Raw genomic sequence first — 15,131 nt, 5'->3', positions numbered from 1 at the left:
GACTCCAGGATCACGCCCTGGGCCGAAGGCAGGCGCTAAACCACTGAGCCATGCAGGCGTCCCCATTACAAGTATTTTGATAATTTTAAATTAATTAGAGTTTCTGTTTACCTTTTTTATCTATAGTTATTTGTACTTTGTGATACGTTTGATCTGATTGGTTTAAAATGGTCATGAAATTTTCTGTTATTACATGTATCAATTTCTCTGTCCAATTAGTTTCCATAGGTATTACATTTTGTGGTAGTTGTAATTCTATCTCCCAAAACATTTGGTCATTAATATCAATATTAGTATAATTTTTGTTAGAATCAGGCATTTCTATTTGAGGTACAAAGCCAATATTATATCATACAGCAGTAGCATTATAGTGAAAAGTATTCTGGTTACAAAATAAGTCAAGGAATATTACAGAGGTGTTTCGTAAACCTTCCCAACAAAATCTTCCTTTTTCCTATAAGCTGTATGTTATTTTTTTGTTGTTACTTTGTATAAGCATAACTGTTATAGGCCAAGTTGGAGTGAATTCAAGATTCCACTGTAGTTCAGAGCATAATCATATATTTTGCTGAATTCACAGATGTCCTTAGATCTTGGAATCCACTAAGAATCATTGGCTAATAAGGCCCATCTTTCTCCAATAGAAAGAACTCTGGTGGTATTTACAATAATTTCTTTTCCTATTATGATGTTGAGAGAAGTCTGGTTGGCCATAACTTTGGGTATTAAGACAATAACTGAACATTTATAGAAGTTACAGGAGTCTTTAATGATTTTCCACAGATTAGGAGAGCTGTATATTTTGAGTTTCTGCAGTTAATGAAGAAGGTCACCGACCCATAGTTACCTCAGAACTTTCTGGGTTATATGGCAGTTAGATTTCAGAGGTAGCTGAATCCATCAAGTCATTCCTAAAGCAGCATCTTTGATAGATAACCATTGCTTTCTCTTATTTTGTCTTAGGCTATTCCATCCACAAAACTTGGTATGTGAGCACATTGGATATTTTGGTATGTTGGACAAGCTGCTGCTAAGTTTCTCACATTGTTGTACCTGGGTATCTTTCTTAATGAATTATCACCCAAGTTTATAGAGATACGATGATCATTCCATTGAGTGTTGTATACAACATAGATTAAATTTGAGTTAGGTGATAGTTCTTGAAAGGTCTTTCCTAAGAAATATATAAGCGCCAGAAGCTAAAGGAACATTTGAGTATGTCCAAGAGGTCATAAAAATTTTACATAAGTTATCAAAGCGTGAGGGGAGTATTATATTACTTAAGTATTATATTAGTTAATCAGTGGATAACCATAATATTTTTTCAGAATGTAATAAAGGGGGAAGTGAAAGCAAATAAGAAGCTTACTATCTTCTAATATTATAATTTTGTTTTATTTCTTTAAAGATATTATTTACTTATTTGAGAGAGATGGAGCCAGAGAGCACAAGCCAGAGGAAAGGCAGAGGGAGGAGAGGCAGGCTCCCTGCTCTGAATGTGAGGTTCGATCCCAGGACCCAGATATATTTTTTTACATCAAGCTGTTCATATTTTCAATCTGCAGGGCTTCAGGGAAAATAGTATTAGAATCTAGTGTCTACAAAGATGTGTTATTGAACTATTTACTATTTTCTTTCTAAATCACCCTCATTTTTACTCGAAATGGCCAAATGAAGACTAATTTGTTTGTAAAACAAGTCCAGTCCTAACAAAGTTGGCCTAATTATTTACATAAGCACGGTTTGATGTAAAGAAATCACTGCAATAGCTCATGCATTGTCAATCTTTGTGCTTATTGGTCAGTGGGCCACTCGAAGATCATCAGACATTTGAGCCACAAACCAGAATGAGAAGTAATGGCATTTCTTAAGATTTGAGACCAGGCCTGTATTTCTACTCTTCTTTTAAAATTGGAACATTAGGGGTGCCTGGTGGCTCAGTTGGTTAAGCATCTGCCTTTGGCTCAGGGCATGATCATGTAAGTTCTTTGAAATAAGTTCTTTTATTTTTATTTATTTATTTATTTTTGAAATAAGTTCTTTAAAAATCTTCTTTGCTGAAACCTTTCATAAGGAATTTTAGATTGAACTTTCAATAGCCTGTCATGACCAGAATCCAAGCTGAATTCTTGCTGTCAGATTTCTCTGCAGAACTTGTAGCTTTGGGTGAATTTTTCTTTTTGAGGTCTGTAAAATACCCTGAGGTTTCTGCACCTGCTAGGAGGTGACATTCTTTACTCACCTGGTGAGGCTTCTGAGAACTCTGTAAACAAGGTATTGGGCTGATACTTCCAAGGGGCTTTGTTGTCTCCATAAAGTCAATCTTAAGTTCCTTAAAGCTGTCTGCATAGACTCAGCTATGACATTCCAGTCAAAGCCTTGGTAAAATAACCAGTTTCTAGTGGTGTCCTGTTACAAGGAGAACAGATTCCTGTTGAACTTATGAAAATAAGTATCATTGCCATGAAAGAAAGAATACTGAGTGTCTGAATTCTAGAAGGTTTGAGTAGGAAGAAAAGGTAAATGTTTTGATGTGTTCACAAAGGAATACTTTATCATACTTCTGTAGGGAAAAAGTTTCCTTAAATCTAGAAGAGCAGACGGTAGAGGACCAGCCATGTTTCAGATGAAAGTCGTCAAAACCATAATCTTTTTTAATTCATTTGGTCTCATGTTACTAATTCTTGTTCTGTTTGAATGTGGCTTTTCCTTTAATTCTGCAAATTCTAACTCAGCTTAGTTTTATTACTTTAAATATATTAGAAACCTGTGTTAGGGGAAAAAAATGCTTTTCATGAATCTGCTTGAAGATGAAACACATTTTGCAAGAGCATCAGACCAATCACTGTAAATGACAAAAGACTCAGAAAATAGCCATAGGTAAAGATCCAATGAGAGCTCATTAGAACACAGTTGACAAGAAAATTCAGTTATCTCTGTGACACACAGTTTAATAACTTTAGAATGTCAAGGGATGACCTTATACCAGAACATATTAAAACTTCAGGAATTTCATATAATTTCTAAAAAGTTATAGCATTTATCTCTAAAGTATAACCTAAGAAGGTTTATTATTTTGTTTGACAATGCTTCTCTTGTAACAATACTAAATAAACAAGCCTAAAAGTCAAAATGATGCCATTTGGAATTCCAATGTTGGGAAGTTTTGTTAAAAATCTCAGGAGAGGGAAGCCAGTGGCTGGGTGGCTCAGTCGGTTAGGCATCTTCCTTCTGCTCAGGTCGTGACCTCACGGTCCTGGCATCAAGCCTAGCATTGGCTCCCTGCTCAATGGGGAGTCTGAGTCTGCTTCTCCCTCTCCCTCTGCTTTCCCCCACTTGTGCTCTCTCTCTCTGAACTCTGAAATAAATCTTTAAAGCACATGCCTAAATAGGAATACAGATCATTATAAAACTTAATATTTAATTATCTATTTAATCAAGGTGGAAATAAGAATTCCAAAGGCAGTGATCCCTGGGCGGTGCAGCGGTTTGGCGCCTGCCTTTGGCCCAGGGCGCGATCCTGGAGACCCGGAATCGAGTCCCACATCGGGCTCCCGGTGCATGGAGCCTGCTTCTCCCTCTGCCTGTGTCTCTGCCTCTCTCTCTCTCTCTCTGTGACTATGATGAATAAATAAATAAAATCTTTAAAAAAAAAAAAAAAAGAATTCCAAAGGCAAATAATAAAGGTTACCTGCTTGTTAGCAAAGCTTAGATCCTTTTAATAGGGAGTTTTAACTTCCTTAAATAATCAAAGACCTGATAAAGACAAACCATAGAAACCTCATGGGGTTTTTGGTGGGGAAGGCAGATAAGGCAAAAGTTTATTTATAATTTCTTATCAAGAACACACAGCAATCTAAGAAAACTTTGTCTTTTTAACAGTGAGAAAGGCTCAGTCTTATATCAATGTACATTTAAAGTATTTTTTTTAATGTTTATTTATGATAGTCACAGAGAGAGAGAGAGAGAGGCAGAGACACAGGCAGAGGGAGAAGCAGGCTCCATGCACCGGGAGCCCGACGTGGGATTCGATCCCGGGTCTCCAGGATCGCGCCCTGGGCCAAAGGCAGTCGCCAAACCACTGCGCCACCCAGGGATCCCTATCAATGTACATTTAAAATGCATTCATTCCAATCTTTTTTAGTCCTGACCACACATAAAATTCTTCTCCAAAGATTTCCCTATGACTTTCTTTTTCATTCAGATTTTGTCCTCAGCCTTCTTTCCCTAAATAACCAGTCTCATTTTAAGACAAACTTGCTTTCTTTTCCCTCAACAAAAATGTATTCCCATTCCTCTTGCCTTTTTTCTTATCAAAAAACACATCTTACCTTCCACACGGACAGAGTTGCTTCCCAAATCATTTTCATCAGTCTTAATTACATTTACCAGATTTTAAAAAATATTGTATTTATTTATTCATAAGAGGGAGAGGGTGAGGGAGAAGCAGGCTCCTCACAGGGAGCCCAATGTGGGACTCGATCCGGGGACCCCAGGGTCACGCCCTGAGTCTACGGCAGACCCTCAACTGCTGAACCACCCAGGCAGCCCCATTTAACAGATTTTTAATTTTTAGAAATCTTAGTCTCCAGGGAAAACTAAGTAGTAATCAATTGTACATTATCTGTTACACCAGAATTCGTTAGATCAGAAATTTGTGAAAAGTTTTTAATTTCTAAAAACATGTTTTTTTCATAATACAATCTTTCAGGGAAGCACAAAGCACGGTTACCAACAGACCCAAGTATCCTCCAATCTTTCTACAATAAGAAACCAAAGCGGACAAACATGTTCAGTCATCAGTGCTTTGGTATTCTTGGTTGGAAAAGACTTAGATATCCAATGGATTCAGCCCAAGGCATCATTTAACTTAGCAAAACATCAGAGTTCTGGGTTACCAAAGATTTTGAAAGCCATAACACTTTTTATTTATTTGACCGATTTGCTCATAACGATGACACATGACAACTTCATAAAACAGACAAAATCAGCCATCATTTTAAGTCTTTTTTTGCTGACAATTTGGAATAGAGATAATACAAGCTCATTTGATTTTTGGTAAACTTTGGTAGAATAATAGTTTTATATTTAATGCTGATAAATCTATAGACATGTTTAATTAAACAACAAACTTAAATTAATTTTAATTATTGAATATTTTCCTAGATCATATGAACTCAAAAAACATTTGGGTTAGTTTCTGAGAGACATTTAGTCTAAGTGCATTTTAGGATGCATAACTCCTTTACTTATTTATTTTTAAAAAAGATTTTATTTATTTATTCATGAGAGACCCATAGAGAGAGGCAGAGACACAAATAGAGAAAAAAAGTAGGCTCCCTGCAGGGAGCCCAATATGGGAGTCGATCCCAGGATCTCAGAATCATGACCTGAGCCAAAGGCAGATGCTCAACCACTGAGCCACCCAGGCATCTCTGTACAATTCCTTTAACACTTGCCTTTAAAACAATTAAATAGAGCTCTATTACAAGTTAATTTTAGCAATACCATCTGGACGTAGAAAAAATATCTTACATTTGTAACACATATAAACATATATACACAAAGTGCAAACAAAATCTAGTCTTTTTTTCATTAATATTTGTTGAGAGGACATTAAAAGCACATTCAAATCTTTTTTCTTTCTTTCTTTTTCTTTCGAAGAATAAAAAAACCAGATTTTATTTATTTTTATTTATTTTTTTAAAAAACAGATTTTTAAAAAATTTTTATTTAAAAATCTCCCATTTCCATTATTAAAAATCTCCCATTCTCCATTATTTTTGGTGAGAATACCATTTTTTCCCACATCAGTAAGTATGTCACCAAAATTGTTGCTCTTGCAAATTAAACATAGTTTCCACATTTTTTTTTTCAGAAAAAAGTTTAAAAAGTTTAAGTAACTTAACCAACATAGGGCTATACCCAACAAGCCTATACCCAACGTAGGGCTTGAACTCACAACCCTGACATCAAAAGTCATATACTCCACAGACTTGAACCAGCCAGGCACCACAGAATTTTTTTAAAAGATTTTATTTATTTATTTATTTATTTATTTATTTATTTATTTATTTATTTATTTATTTATTTGAGAGAGAGCGAGCACAAGATAGGGGATGGTCAGAGGGAGAAGCTGACTCCCCATTGAGCAGGAAGTGCAATGTAGGGCTTGATCCAGGGACTCCAGGATCATGACCTGAACCCCCTACATTCCCCCCTAGAAATTTTTTCAATTAAGTTTTTAATTTTAATTCCAGTATTGTACCATACAGTATTAGTTTCAGGTTTACAATATAGTGATTCAACAGTTCTACACATTACTCGTGCTCATCACGGTAAGTGTACTCTTAATCCCCTTCACCTATTTCATCCATCCCTCTACCACCTCCCTGCTGGCAGCCATCAGTTCACTCTCTATAGTTAAGAGTCTTTTTTCTTGTTTTGTCTCTCTCTCTTTTTTTATTTGCTTGTTTCTTAAATTCCACATATGAGTGAAATCGTATGGTATTTGTCTTTCTCTGACTGACTTATTTCTCTTAGCATTATACTCTCTATCTCTATCGAGTTTATTGCAAATGACAAGATTTCATTTCATTTATTTGTTTACTTACTTATTTGAGAGAGCACAAGCAGGGGGTTGGGAGGGGGGAGAAGTAGATTCCCACTGAGCTGGGAGTCCAATATGGGTCTCAATACCAGGACCCTGGGACCATGACTTGAGCTGAAGGCAGACACTTAACCGACTGAGCCACCAATTTTATTCATTTTAATGGTTGAATAATATTCAATTATGTATCTCTCTTTTATTAAAGCAAATCTAATTCCAAGATAGCATTATAGGGGATCCCTGGGTGGCTCAGCAGTTTAGCGCCTGCCTTTGGCCCAGGGCGTGATCCCTGAGTCCCAGGATCAAGTCCCACATCAGGCTCCCTGCATGGAGCCTGCTTCTCCCTCTGCCTGTGTCTCTGCCTCTCTCTCTGTGTCTCTCATGAATAAATAAATAAAATCTTAAAAAAAAGATAGCATTATAATTTATGGATCCATTAATTAGTCTTTTTCCGTTCTCTAACATGGCCAGTTTTGTCCAAAGGTGCCAAAATCTTCAACAACAAATAAACCAAATGGAGCCCAGGTGCCTCTGTGAGCATATTTTCCTTCCAGAAGCCAGGGGCTTCACTGACTGAACCAAGTGGCCTCCTACTTTCTGGCTGCTTGGTCTTGATTTTCTCTAATTCCGTGTGTAAGAAGACTAATTTAGACATGTCAAAAGAACCCCATTTGGGCCATCTGAGACTCAGGTTATCCTTAGTTATATTTTCCTCTTTAAGTAAGTGCTTTCAAGTAGAGGCTCCGTGAATGTTGTATATAGAGCCTGCTGGAGCTCCTGTGAATGTTGTTGGTTTTCTGGGAGCTGTTCAACTTTTAAAGCTCAGTGCTCTTCCATTCATTTTAGTTTCAGTTTTGGAATAAGGTTTGAGCAAAATCGAAGGATAGTAAGTATAATGGATAGAGAAGGTGCTGATTGTGTCACTTCCAAACAGCTATGATACCCTCTCTGGTGTGACTTGGTTTCTCTCAGGGAGATCTAAGGCCATTAATAAGGCTCCCAGCACTGGGATGATGAGTTCTCATGTGTGTGTCCCTGGACCAGACAATCATTAATGATCATACGAGATGGGAAGTTCCTATGGGATTGCGACCCGAGGAAATCTTTAGACACTTCCACTGGGCTTTAGTCACCTGAGAGCACTGTACAGCCAGAAGGAGCAAGTGTCCCTTCTCTTGGAGCTGAATCATTCAGTCTCCTATTTCTAGTCAGAAAATTCACTCAAGCCTTATATAAATAACATCACTTAGTATAGTACCAAATTAAAACAACCACCCCATCAACTCTGACCCCTCTAGGTTATTCCCACCTAAAAAAACATTACCGATAACCCTGAACAGCTTGAGTAAGTTGGGACCATCTCCTCAAATTGAGGAGGTCCAGATATCAGGAGAACTCACTGGTAAACCTGTGAGGTGCTGAGAAGTTGGACAGGCACAGAGGGCCCGGGCTGGTGCCAAGTGCGGAGTTCCAGAGCAGAGAAAATACGGATTCAATGAGTAAGGATTAGACAAAGAGGTGGCTGGAGGGTGGAGTTGGGATTGGTTAGTTTGTATGTGAAATATGTTCTCCAGGGCAAGCCCTTTGCTATTTCCAAGAAAGGGCTAGCCTTGGGTGGGGCCAGTAAGCTTTTTAAGATGTCAAAACATCCATAAATCATAGAAAAAAATTAATGCATATACTTTAACTAGCAGTATATGAGATCACATATTTTCCCACAGTTGTAGTATGATCTGTATTTCCTTTGTTGCTTATTTCTCTTTGATTATTTCTCTCATTTAATTTACCAAATAACAAATATTAAATGCTCCCAATGTACTTACATGTGTGAAGAAAATAGATAAAACCCTGGCCCTCAGAAAGCTCACACTTAAGAAACTGTAAAAGGCCCATAGGGAGGAAGCCACAGAACTTGAGAGAGATATAAGGGAAGAGCTAAATGATGAAGGACAATGTTGATGGATAAGAAGAATCAATGTCAGAAATATAGTGATTATTACCAACGTGGTAGGTGTGGTACAACATTTTTGGGGGTGGCAGAGATGGCAAACTGACAAAGTGTTACTTGAAATAATGAATGGATAGGGACATCTTGAAAAATAGTATGAGGATATATTATCTGCTTTACCAGATACTATAAAGCATAGCAATAGGGCATCCGGGTGGCTCAGTGGTTGAGTCGTGATCCTGAGGTCCTGGGATTGAGTCCCACATCTGCCTGTGTCTCTCATGAATAAATAAATAAAATCTTTAAAAAAAGGACAATAAAATCAGTATGATAATGGCCCGATAACAGACAACCAGAAACAAACACTGGTTTATATATGATGTGCCTGTATACAAGCAAGGACCATACTATTTTAATTATTCGTTTTCAAGTATCTAAAAACCTGGTAATGTTTTATATTTACAGTAAAAAGATACTATTTATGATAGAAATGATATTTCACTTCTTTCAAAAAATCCAGGTAAGTTAAAGCTTTCAAAGCCAAATAGAAAAGTACTATTTTTCCTGATTTGATTTACTAAAATTTTTGTCAAGAGTTTTTTCTGAGCAATCCTTAAAACTAGTTCAGTTTTTTTTTAAGATGTTATTATTTATTCATGAGAGACACAGAGGCAGAGGTATAGGCAGAGGGAGAAACAGGCTCCCCACAGGAGCCTGATGCAGGACTTGATCCCAGAACCCTGGGATCACAATCTGAGCCAAAGGTGGATGCCCAACCACTGAGCCACCCAGGTGCCCCTAAACTAGTTCAGTTTAAGGAAATTTACTTCCAAACTCCTGAGAGTAAAGTCTTTTTTTTTTTTTAAGGCCCAACATGAGGTTTGAACCCATGACCCCAAGATTAACAGTCACATGTTCTACCAACTAAGCCAACCCCGCACTTAGTGAATGCTATCTTATTATAAAGGTAAGGGAGATAGTTTAAAGAATGCATCAAAGAGAAACACTATATGATGAAATATGGTTTTATTTTTATTATATTAATTTTTAATTTTAATTCCAGTATTGTTACCATGCAGTATTGTTACCATTTTTAACTTTAATTCCAGTATTGTTACCATGCCTATTGTTTCATATTACATATATACACATATATGCACACATATATACATAGGAGATCATAAATAATATATATATTTTAAAATTTTTATTTATTTGAGAAAGAGAGAGAGAATCCTCAAGCAGACTCCCCCTCAGCGGGGAGCCTGACATGGGGCTCGATCCCAGAACCCTGAGATCATGACCTGAGCTGAAATCAGGAATTGGACACTCAACCAACTGAGTCATCTAGGCACCCCAAAAGTCCCTTTCTAATCAAGAAAGGATTTCTTTCTCTTTTATTTTTTTCCTTCACTTTGTTTTGTTTCTTAAATTTCACATATGAGTGAAATCGTATGGTATTTGTATTTGTCTCTGACTGACTTATCTCACAGCATTATATTCTCTAGCTCCATCCATGTTGTCGTAAATGGTAAAATTTCATTCTTTATGACTGAACAATATTCCATTGTATTTATATACATCATCTTTATCCATTCGTTAATCAGCAGTCACTTGGGTTGCCTCCATATGTTGGGCGCTGTGAAGGCTACTACAGTAAACATAAGGGTGCATGTGTCCCTTTGAATTAATGTTCTTGTATTCTTTGAGTAAATACCTCATGGTGTCATTGCTGGATCATAAGATAGTTCTTTTCTTTTCTTTCTTTTTTTTTTTTTAAGTAAGGTCTATGTTCAACATGGTGCTTGAACTCCACATCCTGAGATCAAGAGTCTACCTGAGCCAGCCACCTCTATCTTTTTAACTTTTTGAGGAACCTCCATCCTGTGTTCCACAGTGGCTGCACCAGTTTGCATTCCCACCAGCAGTGCACAAGTTCCTTTTTCTCTACATCCTCACCATTGCCAACGTCTGGTGTTCCTTGTGTTTTTGATTTTAGACATTCTGACAGGTGGCAGATAATATCTTATTCCCCTTTTGATTGGCATTTCCCTGTTGATCAGTGATACTGAGCATCTTTTCATGAGTCTGTTGGCCATCTGGATGTCTTCTTTGGAGAAATGTCTGTTCATGTCTTCGCCCATTTTATAATTGGATTATTTGTTTTTTGGGTATTGAGTTTTATAAGTTATTTTTGTATTTTGGATACTGATCCTTTATCGATATGTCATTTGCAAATATCTTCTCCCATTCCATAGGTTGCCTTTTAGTTTTGTTGATTGTTTCCTTTGCTGTGCAGAAACTTTTTTACTTTGATGTAATCCCAATAGTTTATGCTTTTGTTTTCCCCTGCCTTAGGACACACATCTAGAAAGAGGTTGCTATAGCCAATATCAAAAGAAGTTACTGACTGTGCTCTCTTCAAGGATTTTTATGGTTTCAGGCCTCACATTTAGGTCTTTAATCCATTTTGAATTTATTTTTCTGTATGGTATAAGAAAGTGGTCCAATTTCATTTTTTTTTTTTTTTTTGCTCATTTCTGACCAGTTTTCCCAACACCATTTATTGAAGACCTGTCTTTTTCCCATTGGATATTCCTTCCTGCTTTGTCAAAGATTAATTGACCATACAATTATGGGCTTACTGTACATTTTTTTATTCTCTTCTGTTGGTCTATGTGTCTGTTTTTTGTGCCACTACCATACTGTTTTGATGACTATAGCTTATAATATAACTTGAAGTCCAGAATTGTGATGCCCTGTGCTTTGCTGTTTCAAGAGTGCTTTGGCCATTCAGGGTCTCTTGTGGTTCCATACATATTTTAGGATTGTTTGTTTTAGTTCTGTGAAAAATACTATTGGTATTCTGATAAGGATTGTGATAAATGTATAGAGTGCTTTGGGTAATATTAATATATTTTTTTATTTATGATAGTCACACAGAGAGAGAGAGAGAGAGAGAGGCAGAGACACAGGCAGAGGGAGAAGCAGGCTCCATGCACTGGGAGCCTGACGTGGGATTCGATCCTGGGTCTCCAGGATCGCGCCCTGGGCCAAAGGCAGGCACTAAACCGCTGTGCCACCCAGGGATCCCTAATATTAATATTTTAACAATATTTATTCTTCCAATCCATGAGCATGGAATGTCTTGCTATTTCTTTGTGTCTTCTTCAATTTCTTTGATTGGTGTTTTATAGTTTTCCAAATACAAGTCTTTCATCTCTTAGGTTAGATTTATTCTTAGGTTTCTTATTTTTGGTATAATTGCAAATGGGAATTTAAAAATTTTTTTGTTTATTTTTATTTTTGAGAAAGAGTGGGCACGTGGTGGGGAAGGACAGTGGAAGTTGGAGAGAGAAACTGAAGCAGACTCTGCAGAGCACAGAGTGCAACATGGGGCTTGATCTCAGGACCCGAGATTATGATCTGAGCTGACACTGAAAGTTGGATGCATGACTGACTGTGCCACCCAAGTGCCCTAAATGGGATTGTTTTCTTAATTTTACTTTCTGCTGCTTCATTATTGGTGTATAGAAATGCATCAGCTTTCTGTACATTGATTTTGTAAACTGCGACTTTACTGAATTTGTCAGTTCCAGCAGTTCTTTTTGTGGAGCCTTTTGGGTTTTCTACTTGTGGTATCATGTCATCTGCAAATAGTGAAAGTTTTACTTCTTCCTTACCCATGTGGATGACTTTTATTTCTTTTTCTCCTTTGACAGCTGTGGCTACGACTTCCAGTACTATGTTGAATAAAAATTTTAAGAGTGGACATCCTTGTCTTGTTCCTAAGAGCTTTTCCCCATTAAGGATGTTAGCTGTAGGTTTTTATTATGTGGCCTTTATTATGTTGAGGTATGTTCCTGCTAAACCTACCTTGTTGAGGGTTTTTATCATGAATGGATATTGTAGTTGTTCAGATGCTTTTTCTGCATCTATTGAAATGATCATTTGGTTCTTATCCTTTCTCTTACTGATGTGATGTATCATGTTGTTTGATTTGCAAATATTGAACTACCCTTTGACCCCAGGAATAAATCCCACATGATGGTGAGATGATTTTTTAATGTATTATTGAATTCACTTTGGTTATTATTTGGTTATTATTGAGAATTTTTGCATCTATGTTCATCAGAAATATTGGCTTCTAGTTCTCTTTTTTAGTGGTGTCATTATCCAGTTTTGGTATCAGGATAATGTTGGCTTCATAGAATTAATTTGGAAATTTTTCTTTCTTTTCTAATTTTTAGAATAGCTTGAAAAGAATAGGTAATAACTCTTCTTTAAATCTTTAGTAGAATTTTCCTGTGAAGCCATCTGGCCCTGGATTTTTGTTTGTTGGGAGTTTTTGGGTTACTGACTCCATTTTTTTGCAGGTTATCAGTCTGTTCAAAATTTTCTACTTCTTCCTCTTCCAGTTTTTGTAGTTTATATGTTTTAGAAATTAATCCATTTCTTCTAAGGTGTCCAAGTTGTTGGTATAGTTTTTCATAATATAATGATTGTTTGTATTTCTGTGGTATTGGTTGTTATTTCTCTTCTCTCATTCATGATTTTATTTGAGTCCTTTCTCTTTTTTCTTCATAAGTCTGGCTAGAGGTTTATCGATTTTTATCCTGCTTGGATATTCTCTCCTTCTGCCCCCTCCCCAACTTGTGCTCTCTCTCTCTCAAATAAATATATCTTTTTAAAGAAAGTTATGTTTTCTTGTTGATTTTCTGTTTGGATGATCTGTCCATCCAGGTAAATGGGGCATTAAAGTATGCTACTAGTATTGCATTACTGTCAGTTCCTTTATGTTTGTTACTAACCATTTTATGTATTTGGGTGTTCCTATGTTAGGCATAAATGTTTATAATTGCTATATCTTGCTGGGTTTTCCCCTTTCTTGTTATGTGTCCTTCTTTGTTTCTTATTACAGTTTTTTGTTTTAAATTCTATTTTGTCTGATATAAGTATTGTTACTTCAGCTTTCTTTCATTTTTTTTAAAGATTTATTTATTTGAGACAGAGATAGCAAGGGATCCCCCTTTAATATTTCTTGCAGGGAGGGTCAGAGAGCAGGAGAAAGAAAGCTTAGCAAACTCTGTGCTCAGCGTGAGGCCCAACTTGGGGCTCGATCTCACAACCCTGAGCCAAAACCAAGAGTTGGACACTTAACTGACTGAGCCACCCACGTGCCCCTCAGCTTTCTTTTGACAACTATTTGCATGATAGATGTTTCTCCAATCCCTCACTTTCAATCTGCAGGTGTCTTTAGGTCTAAAATAGATCTCTTGTAGGCAGCATGTAGATGGGTCTTACTTTTTTTTTTTTCCATTCTGTCACCTTATGTCTTTTGATTAGACCATTTTGTCCCTTTACATTCAAAATAATCATCAATACATATTTATTCCATTTTGTTACTTATTTTGTGGTTATTTCTGAAGATTTTCTCTGATTCTTTCTTGTTATTCTCTTTCACGTTTTGTTGATTTTCTTTTTTCTCTATATTTGGATTTCTTTTTATTCTTCACATGTTTACTAGTGGTCTTTAAAAAACGTACATATTATTTGAGAGAGACAGAGAGCGAGCGAGCGAGCGAGCATGGGGCAGGTTGTGGGGGGGAAGAGAACCACAAGAAAACTCTGCACTGAGCGCAGAGCTCAATACAGGGCTCAGTCTCACAACCCTGAGATCATGATTTGTGCTGAAAGCGAGTTGGACACCTGTCTAAGCCACCCAGGTGCCCCTGTTACCGTTACCATTAGGTTTGTATGTAAAGTCTTCAATAGCAGTCTATATTAAATTGATGATCATTTAAGTTTGAACCCATTCTTTTCTCCTCTCCTGTGTACATTTTAGATATATATTATTATAGCCTTTGTGTGTGTGTGTGTGTGTGAGTTCCTTAACCAATTTTACACAGAAATATTCATTTTTACTACTTTTGTATTTCCTACTTTTATATAGTCACTTTTGGTCTTTTCTTTCTTTCTCTTTCTTTCTTTCCTCTTTTTTTTAAATTAATTAATTTATTTACTTACGTAATCTCTGCATCCAATGTGGGGCTTGAACTCCTGACCCCAAGATCAAGAGTCACATGCTATAATGATTGAGCCAGCCAGGTACCCCTAGTATTTCCTTTCTACTCAAAGATTCCCCTTTTACGCATCTTGCAGGACTGGTTTAGTGGTCACAAACTCCTTTAGTTTTTGTCTGGGAAAGCCTTAATCTGTCTATTCAGAATGATAGCCTTGCTGGATAAAGTATTCTTGGCTGCAGATTTTTCCAATTCACACCACTCCCTTCTGGCTTTCAAAGTTCTGTTGAAAAATCTACTAGCCTTATGGGTTTTCCCTTGTAAGATACTGACTTCTGTTTTACCACTTTTAAGATTTTTTTCTTTACCACCATATTTTTCCAATGTAATTACAGTATGTCTTGGTGTGGGTCTGCTTTTGTCAATTTTGGTGGGAGTTCTCAGTGCCTCTGCCTCTGGATAGTTTTCCTTCCCCAGATTAGGAAAGTTATCAGTTATCATTTCTTCAAATAAATTTTCTGTCCCCTTTTCTCTCTTCTGGGATTCCTAT

Source organism: Canis lupus, chromosome 17 (assembly GCF_048164855.1).
Source record: "Canis lupus baileyi chromosome 17, mCanLup2.hap1, whole genome shotgun sequence".
NCBI lineage: Eukaryota > Metazoa > Chordata > Mammalia > Carnivora > Canidae > Canis > Canis lupus.
The sequence above is the reverse complement of the archived record's forward strand: the minus strand, read 5'-3'. Positions refer to the sequence as shown.